Source organism: Eutrema salsugineum, unplaced genomic scaffold, assembly GCF_000478725.1.
Source record: "Eutrema salsugineum unplaced genomic scaffold, Eutsalg1_0 scaffold_6, whole genome shotgun sequence".
NCBI lineage: Eukaryota > Viridiplantae > Streptophyta > Magnoliopsida > Brassicales > Brassicaceae > Eutrema > Eutrema salsugineum.
This window is the reverse complement of record NW_006256547.1, coordinates 8,572,129-8,586,571: the sequence shown is the minus strand read 5'-3', so window position 1 is coordinate 8,586,571 and position 14,443 is coordinate 8,572,129. Positions and strand designations below refer to the sequence as shown.

General features: G+C 37.9%; 1 non-coding gene across 1 annotated transcript; it reads right to left on the bottom strand.

Moving 5' to 3' along the window:
• Positions 1-7,371: 7,371 nt before the first annotated feature.
• LOC112083688 lies at positions 7,372-7,477 on the bottom strand. The gene has a single exon (XR_002897824.1). It is a non-coding gene; the product is annotated as a small nucleolar RNA R71 (small nucleolar RNA).
• Positions 7,478-14,443: the final 6,966 nt, after the last annotated feature.

Sequence of the window (14,443 nt, the reverse complement as noted above, 5' to 3'; positions counted from 1 at the left end):
GTAACTTTTCTTTCTTTCCTTTTCCCAAATTTTTTTTTTCAATATGTTCATTTTCTTCTTTCCTTTGCCATAAACCTCTTCCAATATATTTTTTTTCTTATTTTCTTCATCATATTTTTTCTTCAGTAAATATATATATATATATCATATATTATATATATATATCATTTTTCTTCTTTTCTTCACTGTAAACCTTATGGTGATTATTCTTTCATTTTCTCACCATAAGTCTTAAGGTGACTTCTTCTTCTCTTCTTCCAAAATAAATAAAATATTATCTGTATATCTTAAAAATGATCCTTTTTCTTCTTTCTTTCTCATGAGATTTCTCCCAGTAAGATGTATATGCCTTTTTCTTAATCCCCTTTCACAAGTTCCTCAATTATATATGTATTCCTTCCTTACCTCCCTGTTCCTCAATTTATATGTAAATATATGTGCTCCTTATTCTCCTTTTACCTTTCGGAAAATTTTATGATATTTTTTTTTTGAGAATATGTCCAAAAATACACTTTTTCTATGTTTTATGTCCAAAAAGACATTTTTTTTCTTTTGGAACACTTATCTTACTTTGCTCCCACTTTTCGACTTTTTTGCCTTTCATTTCTTTTTACCTTCTATTTACCTTATTTTTTTAAACCTTTTTCACCGCCCTTCATTGCAATTAATCTCCTCCATTCCGATTTATCTCTGGGAGACACATCATTGCAACCCTTCCGACTCGTATAGACCTTTCAGACTTTCCGACTTATCTCTCTCAGCTCGTATAGACTTATTCCGACTTATCTCTCTCTGCAACCCTCGTTCTCCTTATGTTGGTACCTCTGTCTAAAACAGGTCAACTTCTGTATCCTGTTACTAAACCAGGCATTCATCTTTTTATTTTGTAAAGGTTCAGTTCAGATTTATTATCATATCACACCCATTCTTGTTTTGTTCGATCAGTATAACATTTGTTTTGCCATTTATACCAGTCCATTCAATCATATATGTTCCGATCTACATACTGGTTGGGAGAATACCCACCAATTTTTCTTCTTTGGTTAAAATGTTTTCTAAAACATTGCATCCATGTGGATGCAGCTTTTTTCAGTGAGATATACAGTAATTATTGTCTTATTTTGTTTGCTTATAGACAATCCTGAGTTGGTATTGTGACACCTCATCTGAAGGCCCTGAAATAGACATAGGGTGGGCATATTCTGATGCAAATTATGGCATCCCAGAATGCTGTTTTTGTGGGCGGAACATCATTCTAGAGTCTCTGCTGCTACTCAAACTGGTCAACCAGGACGCAAATACTACACTTGTCCAGACTGGTTGAAAGAGGTTATATATGTGTTAGTTGTTCGTTGTATAGTTTACTATCACTGATGTAGCTTTATAATTTAAATCTTCTAAATGTAGGGCAGTGGCCACCATATTTGGAAATGGTGGGATGAAGCTATTACCGAGCAATGTGAGAGATTGACCATAAGACTTGAGACGCAAACAGAGAACCTGCAAAGGATCGATAGAATTTTTGATCCTCGTCTGGAAAGGCGTTTTGAAACCTTGGAGGGAGCTCTTGACAACAATTCCTTTGTTGCTGACCTTGTGGTACTGAAGAAAGAGTTAAGCGTTATGCATAGAGAAGTTGCTATGTTGAAGGAACAATATGCCAGTAGAGGTGAAAGCTATCTGATTATGGCTTTTTCGGTAATTTATCGCTGATGTCATACATTTTTAAGTAGAATTTCTGAGTACTAACAGCGTGTGAAAATTATCTTCTCTTCTGCTCCCAGACTCTAACATTCTCTCATCTTCCTGTACTTTGTTTTTTTTTATCTTCTCGTATGTGTTTCCCGAACTCCAAGTTATGAAGATCTCTTCGTTTTAGTTATCGACGTATGTTCTAAGTCATATTCTTATGTTATCTACGTGATATATCTCGGTCATATTCTTTGTTTCAATATGATTCATCAGACCGTATGTAAGTACAAAGTGTCATCTATATGGTCGTCTAAATGGATGTTTCCGATCAAGCAAACGTTTTACTAGAGTGTGATGCCCGCAGATGTGATAAATAGTTTTAAAAGTATGATTATCTAATGGTATCTATTTTTTCTAAATCGTTAATAGAACTGCCTTCGTGAATTTAAGATATATGCACATTTGTTTACTTTTTTGTTTACTTTTTATCTTATAAAATTTATCATAATTTTTTGTTTAGTGGATATTATACATTTTTACCTTAAACTTTTATGTCTTGACATCAAACATAACAGATTACCTGACCTACTGAATATAAAATCGATTGACACATTAACATAGCGGTAAAATTAGTGGTTGGTGTGTGTAAAATTATCTTAGTAGTCATTGAATAATCATTAATAGTAGAAAGAGTGATCAAATTGTGATCTAAATGCTCCAACCTGATGTTTTTTTGGTTTATCAGTGATTATGATTATAATATCCTTGATTATGAAATCTTTATCTTGAAATGATGCATGTAGGTATAACTTTTTTTTTTTTTTTTTATAATAGAGATTACGATTTCACGTATACTCTTATATCTTTTGAAAAATGATGTTTTTATCTTCTTAATTATTAATTATATAATTAACAACAAATTAGATAATTAACAACAAATCAAATTAATTTCACTTTATAATATATATTTTACCATATTTGTCAATAAAACTAATTTTTAATAATATGGTGAATATCAATAGATTTTAGTTTTTATTAAAAAAAACAGTAATGATTATTTATGCTCTATGTTTTTTATAATATAAATTTAGTTATTATGATCTAATTTTATATGTATAAATTAATTCTCTTAATTTGATAAATAAAATCAATTAGAAAATATCATATAGATGCTGAGTTGGCAGAAGGAGGAGTGAAGAAAGTTAACTTTATATATATAGATCCATGGGAGCTACAACATCAAACCACCCAAAAAAAATGCATGAGCTCATCTTCTATCTCCACACTTGTAAAATCTTCTTCCTCAGAAGAATAAACTAAACTCAAAAATATATTATTTGGGTTTTATTTCAAAAAATTGAAAGAAATTATTAGTTTTGATTTTTTTTGTATGATCTATTTAGTTTTTTTGCATACAAAAATTTAAAATCAATTAACCATTAAATAACTAAGATATAGTTTCAGTTTTTAGATTAGGTATTTATGTTCTTGAATTGAGTTTTAGCTCTCTTTTTTAAACATTTAACCGAATGGAATCCATATTGCTTTTCGGGCTTTTATGTTTTGAAACCTTTTTTATATATTTAACTAGATTTGATTTGATTTAGTAAACAATGAAATAATGCATTACTAGAATCTTATAAGGTGACATCACAAAGCTTTTTATAATGTTTCTTTATCAAAAATGCTAGTTCTTATGAAATAAATATGTTAAACTTACATCAGCATCAGATGTCTTAAATTTTTTTGAAGAGAAACGTAAACGTGGAAAATCTTAACTGATATTGTTAGTAAGATTTTGCCTGACAATAGATCTTTCGCAGATTATTACTATTGACAACCCACTACATTGATGCTAATTGAAATTTGAAAAAAAAAAAAAACATATATTATCTTTCACTGCTTTTCCTCCTATCATTTTGGTATAGCTATTGCTATATAACTTATCGAATTGTTGAAGGACTTCGATGCTAGAAGAAAGTGTTCTAGTGTAGAAATGTTTCTTCCAAGTATAGCATAAAAGCTGTTATGAAGAACTATAAAAAGATTTGGTCTGCAATGGAGAGTTTTTTAATGTAAGATGTTCATCATACATTTTAAATCTTATTGTTCAAGATAAATTAGCTGTGACTGGTGAAGTTTTGCAGAGATTCCGAGATAGTGTCAAGTTTGTTGAAGGATTATGAAGTAGAGAAATAATGTTTCAAACTGTGCAAAAATAGTGTAAATTCAAATTAAAGAAGGCCTGGTTTTGGACGTAACTACTTGCTGTAATTTCACTGTTTTCATGCTCTCGAGAGCTATCAAGTAAAAATATGTTATATGTAATTGTTATGATAAATTTCAACCCGTTTGAGTATAAAAAGTACTACGGTATGACAAGAAAATAGCTGTTCTATTGATTATCAAGGTTTTGTTACAACAACTCGAATATAGCTATAGCGACTTAGCAACAACCTGATGACTAAAAACGACTAAATATATGTTATCTAGAGGATATAATTGCTGGATGATCTGGTCGCTGGATAGTGGTTGCTGCTATCTTAATCGTCAATTTTTCGAGGTTGCGTAACAATAGCTTCCTTATTTATAGAGCTTTTGTTGACCCTAGTTCTTGAAGGATTAGGAAAGTATCTCAGTAACTTCCTTATTTCCCAGAATTCAGGTTACTATGAATCTTTCTTTCTTTTTCAGATTAAAACTTCCAAATAATGACCGGTTTACCATAAGAAATTGGACCTTATGTCGCCTCTGATGTGTCAGAGGTTGTTAACTAGCCGTAGCTGGTTCTAAAAGGCTCATTGAAGATTTGCCTTTTTTAATTAATTCTGATTACTTTTGACATCTGTCGACGTTGATCAGTTGACGGAATTTATTTTTACCCAACAGTAATCTTACATCTAATTTAGTGAGGAGAAGAGACTGATATGTGAATTTTTTAGACCATTTTCTAAATTGACAAAGCTGATTTCTTGTTCGTCAATCTTATCAGACAACTAACTTCTTGTTTTAAAAAAAAATTTGCAAGATTTAGTGATGCTTAAGAGCTCATTAAAAATATAATGATGGTATTATTTGTGAAATGGTGGAAACTATGAAACTGAATTCTAAAAAATATTGGGAAGATGATAACACCGGATTTTGACCATTTTTATGGATCACTTTAATATCTTTTACAGGTGTTTTTACTCCATTTTCAAAGGTTTTCAAAGGATTTCTATTTTTCCGGATTTTAAAAGACTTTTCAGGTAATTTGGTATAAAGAGGCACAAAATGGAACAAAAAGACTATTTTGGATAAATGCAGACCGTCAGAACTCTCATGGAGAGACGAAGACGTTCTCACCGTCTGATCACCCTCAAAATTGGACAACTTATAGAAGAATCAACCAGCTTTCAAATGCACTTGGTTTGGAGACATTCCAACGGTTGGATCTCAAGATATTCCATTAGCCCCGGAGCCACTCGAAGTCGGCCAGCAAGTCACGTGACCGCGGTGATCAACCTATTTCCCGCGGTCAGAAGCTTCCCGACCGCGGCAAACCAGCCAATCCCCGCGGTCACAACACTCCCGACCGCGGCAATCAAGCTCCGAATTAAAGACCATGTATCTGAAGCCCAAAGTCATTCTCAGCCTCAATTCTGGAACCCTAGAGACCATGGAGTATTGGAGACTATAAATACATGTCATTTAGGTCGTTTTTAGAGAGAACCCATGATACTTTACAGAAACCCTTTTCTTTTAGCCGTTTTTATGAGATTTTTGTAGAAAATTGTTCAAGTCCGAGTTCTTCAATAGAGAAGCTTTCTTTATCTCTTTTCTTTACTGTTTTTCATTACTTTTATTAAAACCAATGATGACGTCGAACTCAGCCATGTCTGAGTAGATCCCGAGTTGGGCTTAGGGTTCCCGAAAGGGACTCTCATAATCGATTAAAACATCTAGGTTTATAGATCTGGGATTTCAACCTGTTCTCTGTTTATTCTTGTTCTTATTGCATGTATGCTTGATTGATCACCTAGTATCTGATCTACATAGTTAGTGTTGCGAAAGTTTTCATTAAGTATCAGCCCTAGAATGAAACAGACGATTTTTCCGTAGGAGTGGAAACCTACCTGCGGCGAGATCGTGAGTATTGACGAGTCTTGTGCAGCTCTTGCGTTCTCTCCCTTCCAGGGCCAGAGTGGAAACCTACTGGTCAAGGTTGCGAGAAACAGTTGGTTATGATCACGACAGTGACGTAGTCATACCGCCGTACTCTAGCTCGAGAACCCATATATCGTTATCTGTCAATCCCAATCTATCTACCCTAGTGTTAAACCGATTATGATCCCTTAGAGTTCCCAAAAGCTCAGCGTTTTTAGCCATAGTTTGCAATTCCATCGATTTTTTTTGCTTACTTAGACCTGCATTTCAATTTCCTTAGTTCGATATTTACTTGCTTTACTAGTCTTTCATTCGATATTTACTTGCCTTATTAGTCATTCATTCGATATTTTACTTGTTCTATTGCCTTTCATTCGATTTCTTTACTTGCTTTTTAGGATAGATTTATTTGCTTTCTTTTGCTTTAGTTTAATTTGTGACAAACAACCAGCCTTTAAAAACCAATCTAGTCTAGACATAAAGTTAAAAACCGTAGAAGAATACCAGGCACACAAATCTCTGTGGATTCGATCCCTAAACACTACAACTGATTAGCTGTGCACTTGCGGTTTCATTTGTTTTGTTAAGGGTAAAACTTGTTCCCTCAAGCAGTTGACACGAACACCAAGTTTTTGGCGCCGTTGCCGGGGATTTGTTTCGCTGCGTTTTGCTATTTTTCTTGTTTTAACTTCTGTTCTAGACACCTGATCTCTAGTTCTTTCTTAAAGTTTTGCTGAACTATCTTTCCCTTCTTTTGTTTTTCTCTGAATTGCATGAATACCAGGCGCAGACCTGCAGAAAACATTCCAATTCTAGACGAGATAGACAGACACGAAAGAGAACTTCGAAGACTTAGACGAACGCAAGGAATGGCCAACGACGACCAGCCTGGAGATCCTATTAATAGAAATTTAAATATGGACCAAGACGGGTCCGAACATGGAGAAAATGAAGAGAATGATCACATAGAAGGCGATCATGCTCGACAAGATGGAGAGGAGGATGAGGCTCCTCCAAGAAACCACCAGAACCGAGAGAGAGAAGGACGTGGAGACCTTGATCCACCCATCAATGCAGCCGATGGTGACCACCCAGCAATGCAGCCGAATGAACGCATTCACCGCCCCATTCCGATAGCAAATCAACACCAAAGACAAGCCAGGAACCATCGCATAGCTGATTTTGATGCACCTACTCAAAATTTTCAGAATCGATCTGCAATTCAAGTACCATTTCCAAACCGGAATGAGTTTGAGGTCAAGCCTCAAATCATCTCATTGGTGAAGCAAAACCAGTTCCATGGAGTTCCTTCTGAACACCTAATGGACCATATCGAGCTCTTTGAAGAAATTTGCAGCATGATGAGAACAAACCAAGTTCCACCAGACTATTTAAAGTGTAAGTTGTTCCCTTTTTCACTAGCAGATAAAGCTCACCGTTGGTTGAAATCTTTGCCTGCAGGATCGATTACTAATTGGGAAGAATGTAGAACTGCTTTCCTGAACCACTTCTACACTAAGTCAAGGTCGAATCAGTTGAGAACGAAGATCTCAAACTTTCAACAAGGGCCAACTGAATCTTTCTATGAAGCCTGGGAGCGTTTTAAGGAGTATGAACGTGATTGCCCTCACCATGGATTTCATGGATCAAGCCTGCTGAGCACATTTTACCGAGGTTTGCAACCAAAATACAAACTTTCACTTGATACAGCTAGCAATGGAGATTTTGGACAAAAGACGATAGCCCAAGGAAGAGCCCTCATCAAAAATTTGGCTCAAGCCAATAGCAATGATTGTCCCGAATACGATCGATCGATGAAGCAAGCCGGAACAGACAACAAGGAGATAACCGAGTTGAAGAACATGGTGAGCCAGCTTCTGAAGAGCAACAATCGCCCAATCCATGCTTGTGAGACAAACAATGGCGCAGAAGATGAAGGACCTAGTGATATTGATCACATTAATCAATCATTTCAAGAAGAAGATGTGCACTATGTAGGAGCACTGGTGCCATATCAAAATCGCTCCAACAATGGTAACAACAACAACTTCCGGAATGCAAATTACAACAATCTCTCTTACCGTAATCCAAATGTGGAGAATCCTCAAGATCAGTACTACCCACCTCAGCAAAAATCCTTCCAAAACAAGTTTCAAGGTGGAAACTTCGGGGGAATAGTACCATATCAACCGCGACAACCATATAACTACCAAGGTACGGGCTTTAACAATCAATTTGTACAACAGCAGGGAGTCACGACGAACCAGCTAGCTTCACAAATCGGTAGACTTGAACAGTCCATCCAACAGCTCGTTATGACGAACGAAAAAGCATCTAAAGACGTGAACGTGAAAATGGACTGCATGTACAATGATCTGAATGGTAAGTTTGAATCTTTATCTTCGCACGTAAAAAAGTAAGATGTGCAAGTCGCCCAAACAGCCGACTCTATGAAGAGGCAAAGTGGAGTACTTCCAGGAAGAGTTGAAGATAACCCTAAGAAGTTTTGTAACGCCATAACCACATTGCCCGAAGAAGAGGCCGGAACCGATGGAAAGAAAGAAGAAACCCCAATCTTTGTACCACTGTACAAGGATATCGATCCCAAGCAGCCACCGTTTAAGGCTTACAAAAGCCGATGATCCGGGACGTTTTGTTTTCCAATGTTTCATTTCAGGAATCAAGTTTACAGACTGCTTGTGCGATTCAGGAGCCAATGTCAACATCATGTCTAAGACGTTTGCCAAAAAATTGGGCATTAAAACCTTAAAGACATCGACGGTTAAGGTTATTTTTGGAGATTCATCTCAAAAAGATACTGAAGGGGCGATTCATGATCTACAAGTTCTAGTGGGAGACAAAATCGTTCCAGCAGATTTCCAAGTCCTGGAAATGGATAAAGACAAGGAGAGGCCACTCATTTTTGGGAGACCATTCCTAGCTACAGTAGGAGCAGTAATTGATCACGCAAACCGGAATGCTGTTTTCCTCAATGTGGATCGAAAAAGGTACTATCCGACTATCTTAGACGATTTTCCAAGCAAAGGAAACAGGCCAAAAGAGAAAGAAAAGGAGAAACCGAAAGCATTTGCAAAGATCAAGACCATCATTCCACCAGATGCAACAGAAACCAGTGAGGACTAAATCCAGGAGCTGATCGAAAACACAAAAAGGGTTTTAAACAATATTAAAGTCCGAAAGAAGAGTAAAGGAAAGAAGACGGCTCCTCAAGGAGAAGAAGTAAAACCTCCAGCGACCGGAAGTGATAAAGGCACATCAAGTGGAGTGCCATTCAAATCAGCCTGATTCCTCATGCTTACGTCGAGCTAAACGACTTAAAACAAAAGCGCTTAATGGGAGGCAACCCATTTAGGTACTCTTTCTTTTAGTTTTCTTTTCCTTTTTACAATTTATGCTTTCTTTTTATTTTAAGTTTTAGGTATTTTATAACACAAAAATATAAAAAAAAAATCAGAAAATTAGAAAAACCAAGAAGAAAAAGGTAGGTTTTTAGCTGCTCGGCCCGGCAAAGACAAAAAGGTTAGACAAAAGCCGCAGGAGGAAGAGCCGCGGTCGCGACTGACGGAACCGCGGCCAAGGAAGCATCGACCGCGGCACCGTGAATTTGACCGCGGCCGAGCCCTCGATCACCGCGGTCGCACGTCTCCTGACCGCGGCCGTTGGTCGTTGAGGTGACGCCGCGGATTTCTGCCGTTTCCCGGTGTTGCCTGGTGATTTCCCGGTGTTGCCTGGTGTTTGCCTGGTGATTCCCGGTGTTGCCTGGTGTTTCCCGGTGTTACCTGGTCTTTACCTGGTGTTACCTGGTGATTCCCGGTGTTTCCCGAAATGTTCCCGGTAAAACTCAAAAATATCCTCCGTAAGTTTTAAACTTTCCTAATGAAAGGTAAGTTCCCGTAAACTTAAAAATTTCCAGAAATTTTCCGTTTTTGCTACAAAAACGCTTTTTAAAGAAAAGAAACAAACTTTTTGGATCAAAACTCCTTCTTCTCTTCTCTTCCAAAAGACTTAGAGATTTAGGAGAAAGAACACATTCAATTTTTAAGCTTTTTAAGAGATTTTTGGCTCACACCTCATTCTTTTTCAAAGCTGATTTCAATTCTGCCATCAATTCTCTCTTTCAGCAAGGTATGAACCTCAAACTCGCCATTTTTACTCGATTTTAGAACTTTGGGTTTTCTTTAAAAACCAAAATCTTGGTCTATTGATGGTGAAAATAGCTTAAGAATGATAGATTAACCATTTAGGTTATCTAAAAAATCGATTTTAGCACCTAGCTTAAGAGGAATTGAGATTTTTGAAATTTGGATTCTACATGCTTCATAAAAATCGAATTTGGAACAGCAAAATTGATGAGTTTGATTAAGTCTTGTGTGATTAGTGATTAGTATTGGGTAATCTTTAGAATTTACATGGAAATTGCTCATAAAAACCGATTTTTAGAAGATTTCTATGTTGAGAACATCAAAAATCCGAATCTGGTCATGAACTACTTGATTTCGCTGATTTAATATCGATTTTGTTTGCTCATGGTTTTAATTAATCTCTTTATGCTAGTATTAGTACAACAGATCTTAATGTGTTAAAATCAGCATCCAAATTCACTCTTTTTCCAAGAACTATTTCGTTTTGCAGAAAAATGGACCAAAACCGATCCCGAAGGAGCCGTCGCACTGGTGGCAGCTCCGAGGACATTCCCGATGATGCTACTCTAGGAGAGTACATGCTGAACCAAGCCAGACCAAGAAGAAGAAACTATGTTATGAGATTGCTCCAGCAATCAAGAGAAACACGAGCAGCTCCTGAGCCACCACAGATTCGATACATTGGGAGGGAGACAAACCCGAGAGTGGACTATGCAAGACGTTTCAAGAAGCTGAACATCAAACCCACGCCTTGCATTGATTATCATACACTCGAGATGCTTGGAATCAGAGAGGATGTGATCTGGTACATCGATGCACTTAAGCTGAGACCCTACATGGAGCTGAACCTTCCGACTTATCCTGAGCTAGTCCGTGAGTTCTTAGCTACTATTACACTCCACAACGCGAAGAGGAGGAACCCCAGAGCATCAGATGGCATCTTGTCATTCTCTATCCGCGGACAGCCTTACTCTCTCATCATTTCTGAGGTTTGTGAAGCTCTTAAGCTTCCATACACTGATGGCATTTACCTTGAAGATGAACCTGATCTTAACCTTTGGAGAGAGATGGGTCATGGAGTCTATGATAGTGGGAGATCGAAGTCAGCCCTTCTTACTCATCCAGCAGTGAGAGTTGTGCACAAACTCTTAGCACACACGATCTTTTCTAGAGCCAACATGGGAGGTGTTTTGAAGACTGAGCTCATTACACTTCAGATCCCATTTTTGGACGTTCCACGACTTGCCTGTTTTGCCTGGATCATAGCGCAGAATATGGTAAAGGTGAAGCATGATTTACATGGTTGCGAGGACGCTACTCCAGCTTTCGGGATTGCTATTACAGCGATACTACAGGCTGTAGGATTCGATTTCTCATCTGATGAGCCACTTCCCGATGTCTGGTATGACATACTTTATCTCTCTCGAGATCACAGTATCTCTCGTGCCGCTTTTGATCCAGACAGGTTTGGTTACAAGTATTGCACTGGCACTGAGGAGCACCGAGTCAGCCTGCCTTCAGCATCTATCCCGAGATTGTGTAACGGAGGACGTCCGCGATGGACTCCGGAACCTGATGATTTTCTGCCATCTGTACCTCGTCTACCATTCACCATTGGCCAATACATAGTGGCCAAGGCGAATCGTGATACAGCTGCAGCCCGTGCTCACTTTCAGCCATCTGTTTCGACCGGCCACACCTCATCATCTACATCATCGCACACTCATTCCGATCTGGAGCGCAGAGTTGAGAGACAAGGACGACGCTTTGAGCGCGTTGTCACCTTCTTACAGGAGCAGCACCAGTTCGCAGACGACACATCAGAGGATGAGTAATTGATCAGCACTTCACCACCATCACGGTTCTATCATCATTTTCTTTTCTTTTATCTTATTTTATTTCGCTTTTATTCTCCATCTTCTCACCAACTTTTTCACACTGGGGACAGTGTGATTTAAGTCTGGGGGAGGATGTCTATCCGTACTAATCATTTTCTTGCTTTTGCTTTTAATTTCCAAGTACTTTTTAAATTTTAATATGTAACCTATTCGACATTAAGTATTTTTCAGGAATGTTTGACGCAAAACTATGATGATTTAGACCTGCACACTTCTACACTATGCATGATAGCTCATTTGTGGTTAGCACTAGACTAGGCGGTAGCTAGAGCACTTGCACTACGAACTCCCACCAGAGGACTTCTATTCATGGAGATTCTTTCTGACAGGATATACTAGCTCACTTTATTTGGACTTAATATTGATATCTAATTTTCTCATCATTGATTTTAGGCAGGCATCGACATACACATCTAGGACATCTTTTACCCTCACTTTTACCACTCTTTGTCGTCCTAGATGACCAGTTTATCTTTATCTGGTACCATACCCTAAACCCAAAACCCTTGTTTTCAATCCTTATGCATTCTCTCTTTAGTTTATATCAGCAGATATGTGCAAAAACGTCGGAGAGAAGAGGAGCGACGCAGTTTTCAGTCACTCACAAAGGAGACTGAATGGAATTGAGAAGGAAGAGTATCAGAAACATCATAAAGCTTTACAAGACAGATATTAACTGGTAATTTCGTGCTCTCTAAGACTCTATATCTAAAGGTGTTCCCTTTCCTAAAAAAAAAAAAAAAAAAAAACGAACGTGAAAAGAGAAAAGGAAACAAAAAGCCTATTGAGTCTTAGATTGTAGAAATTTGTGGAGCAATAAGCAACCACTGTTCGTTTAAGGAGCTATGGTTTTGAAAGATTTACAAAAATCTAAGTCTGGGGGAGTTAGGAGAGAACCTGAGGAAGAAGACCAGGAATCTATGGCAAGAAGAAAGTGACTGAAAACTGTGGATACCAACAGCTTCACTCTCTCTTGCGGTTTTGCATAATATCCTGCATCCTCCGGATCTTCAGGTAACCCATAAACACTTTAAGCCTTACCCCCAAAATAATCCTTTTTGACACCTAGCCTAGATTGCTTTGCCTAGATTTTCTTTGATGAGAACCACCAAGATTTTTAATGAATGTTAAGAGCTAGTTGACTGGAAGTTAGATCCTAGTGCATAGATTTTCGCATGACAGATTAACGGACTAGTTATGCCTGTATCGCTAGTGAGAATTTTCTAGGCTATTCTCGATTGATGCATACTGATTAATATTGGTCTAGAAGTTTGGTCTCTGAGATTTTGTTTAGTTCCTGCATTTTCAAACCTCTTGCCAAGATTTAGCCTTTGTTTTGTTTGAGGACAAACAAAAGACTAAGTCTGGGGGAGTTGATAACACCGGATTTTGACCATTTTTATGGATCACTTTAATATCTTTTACAGGTGTTTTTACTCCATTTTCAAAGGTTTTCAAAGGATTTCTATTTTTCCGGATTTTAAAAGACTTTTCAGGTAATTTGGTATAAAGAGGCACAAAATGGAACAAAAAGACTATTTTGGATAAATGCAGACCGTCAGAACTCTCATGGAGAGACGAAGACGTTCTCACCGTCTGATCACCCTCAAAATTGGACAACTTATAGAAGAATCAACCAGCTTTCAAATGCACTTGGTTTGGAGACATTCCAACGGTTGGATCTCAAGATATTCCATTAGCCCCGGAGCCACTCGAAGTCGGCCAGCAAGTCACGTGACCGCGGTGATCAACCTATTTCCCGCGGTCAGAAGCTTCCCGACCGCGGCAAACCAGCCAATCCCCGCGGTCACAACACTCCCGACCGCGGCAATCAAGCTCCGAATTAAAGACCATGTATCTGAAGCCCAAAGTCATTCTCAGCCTCAATTCTGGAACCCTAGAGACCATGGAGTATTGGAGACTATAAATACATGTCATTTAGGTCGTTTTTAGAGAGAACCCATGATACTTTACAGAAACCCTTTTCTTTTAGCCGTTTTTATGAGATTTTTGTAGAAAATTGTTCAAGTCCGAGTTCTTCAATAGAGAAGCTTTCTTTATCTCTTTTCTTTACTGTTTTTCATTACTTTTATTAAAGCCATGTCTGAGTAGATCCCGAGTTAGGCTTAGGGTTCCCGAAAGGGGCTCTCATAATCGATTAAGACATCTAGGTTTATAGATCTGGGATTTCGACCTGTTCTCTGTTTATTCTTATTCTTATTGCATGTATGCTTGATTGATCACCTAGTATCTGATCTAGATAGTTAGTGTTGCGAAAGTTTTCATTAAGTATCAGCCCTAGAATGAAACAGGCGATTTTTCCGTAGGAGTGGAAACCTACCTGCGGCGAGATCGTGAGTATTGACGAGTCTTGTGCAGCTCTTGCGTTCTCTCCCTTCCAGAGCCAGAGTGGAAACCTACTGGTCAGGGTTGCGAGAAACAGTTGGTTATGATCACGACAGTGACGTAGTCATACCGCCGTACTCTAGCTCGAGAACCCATATATCGTTATCTGTCAATCCCAATCTATCTACCCTAGTGTTA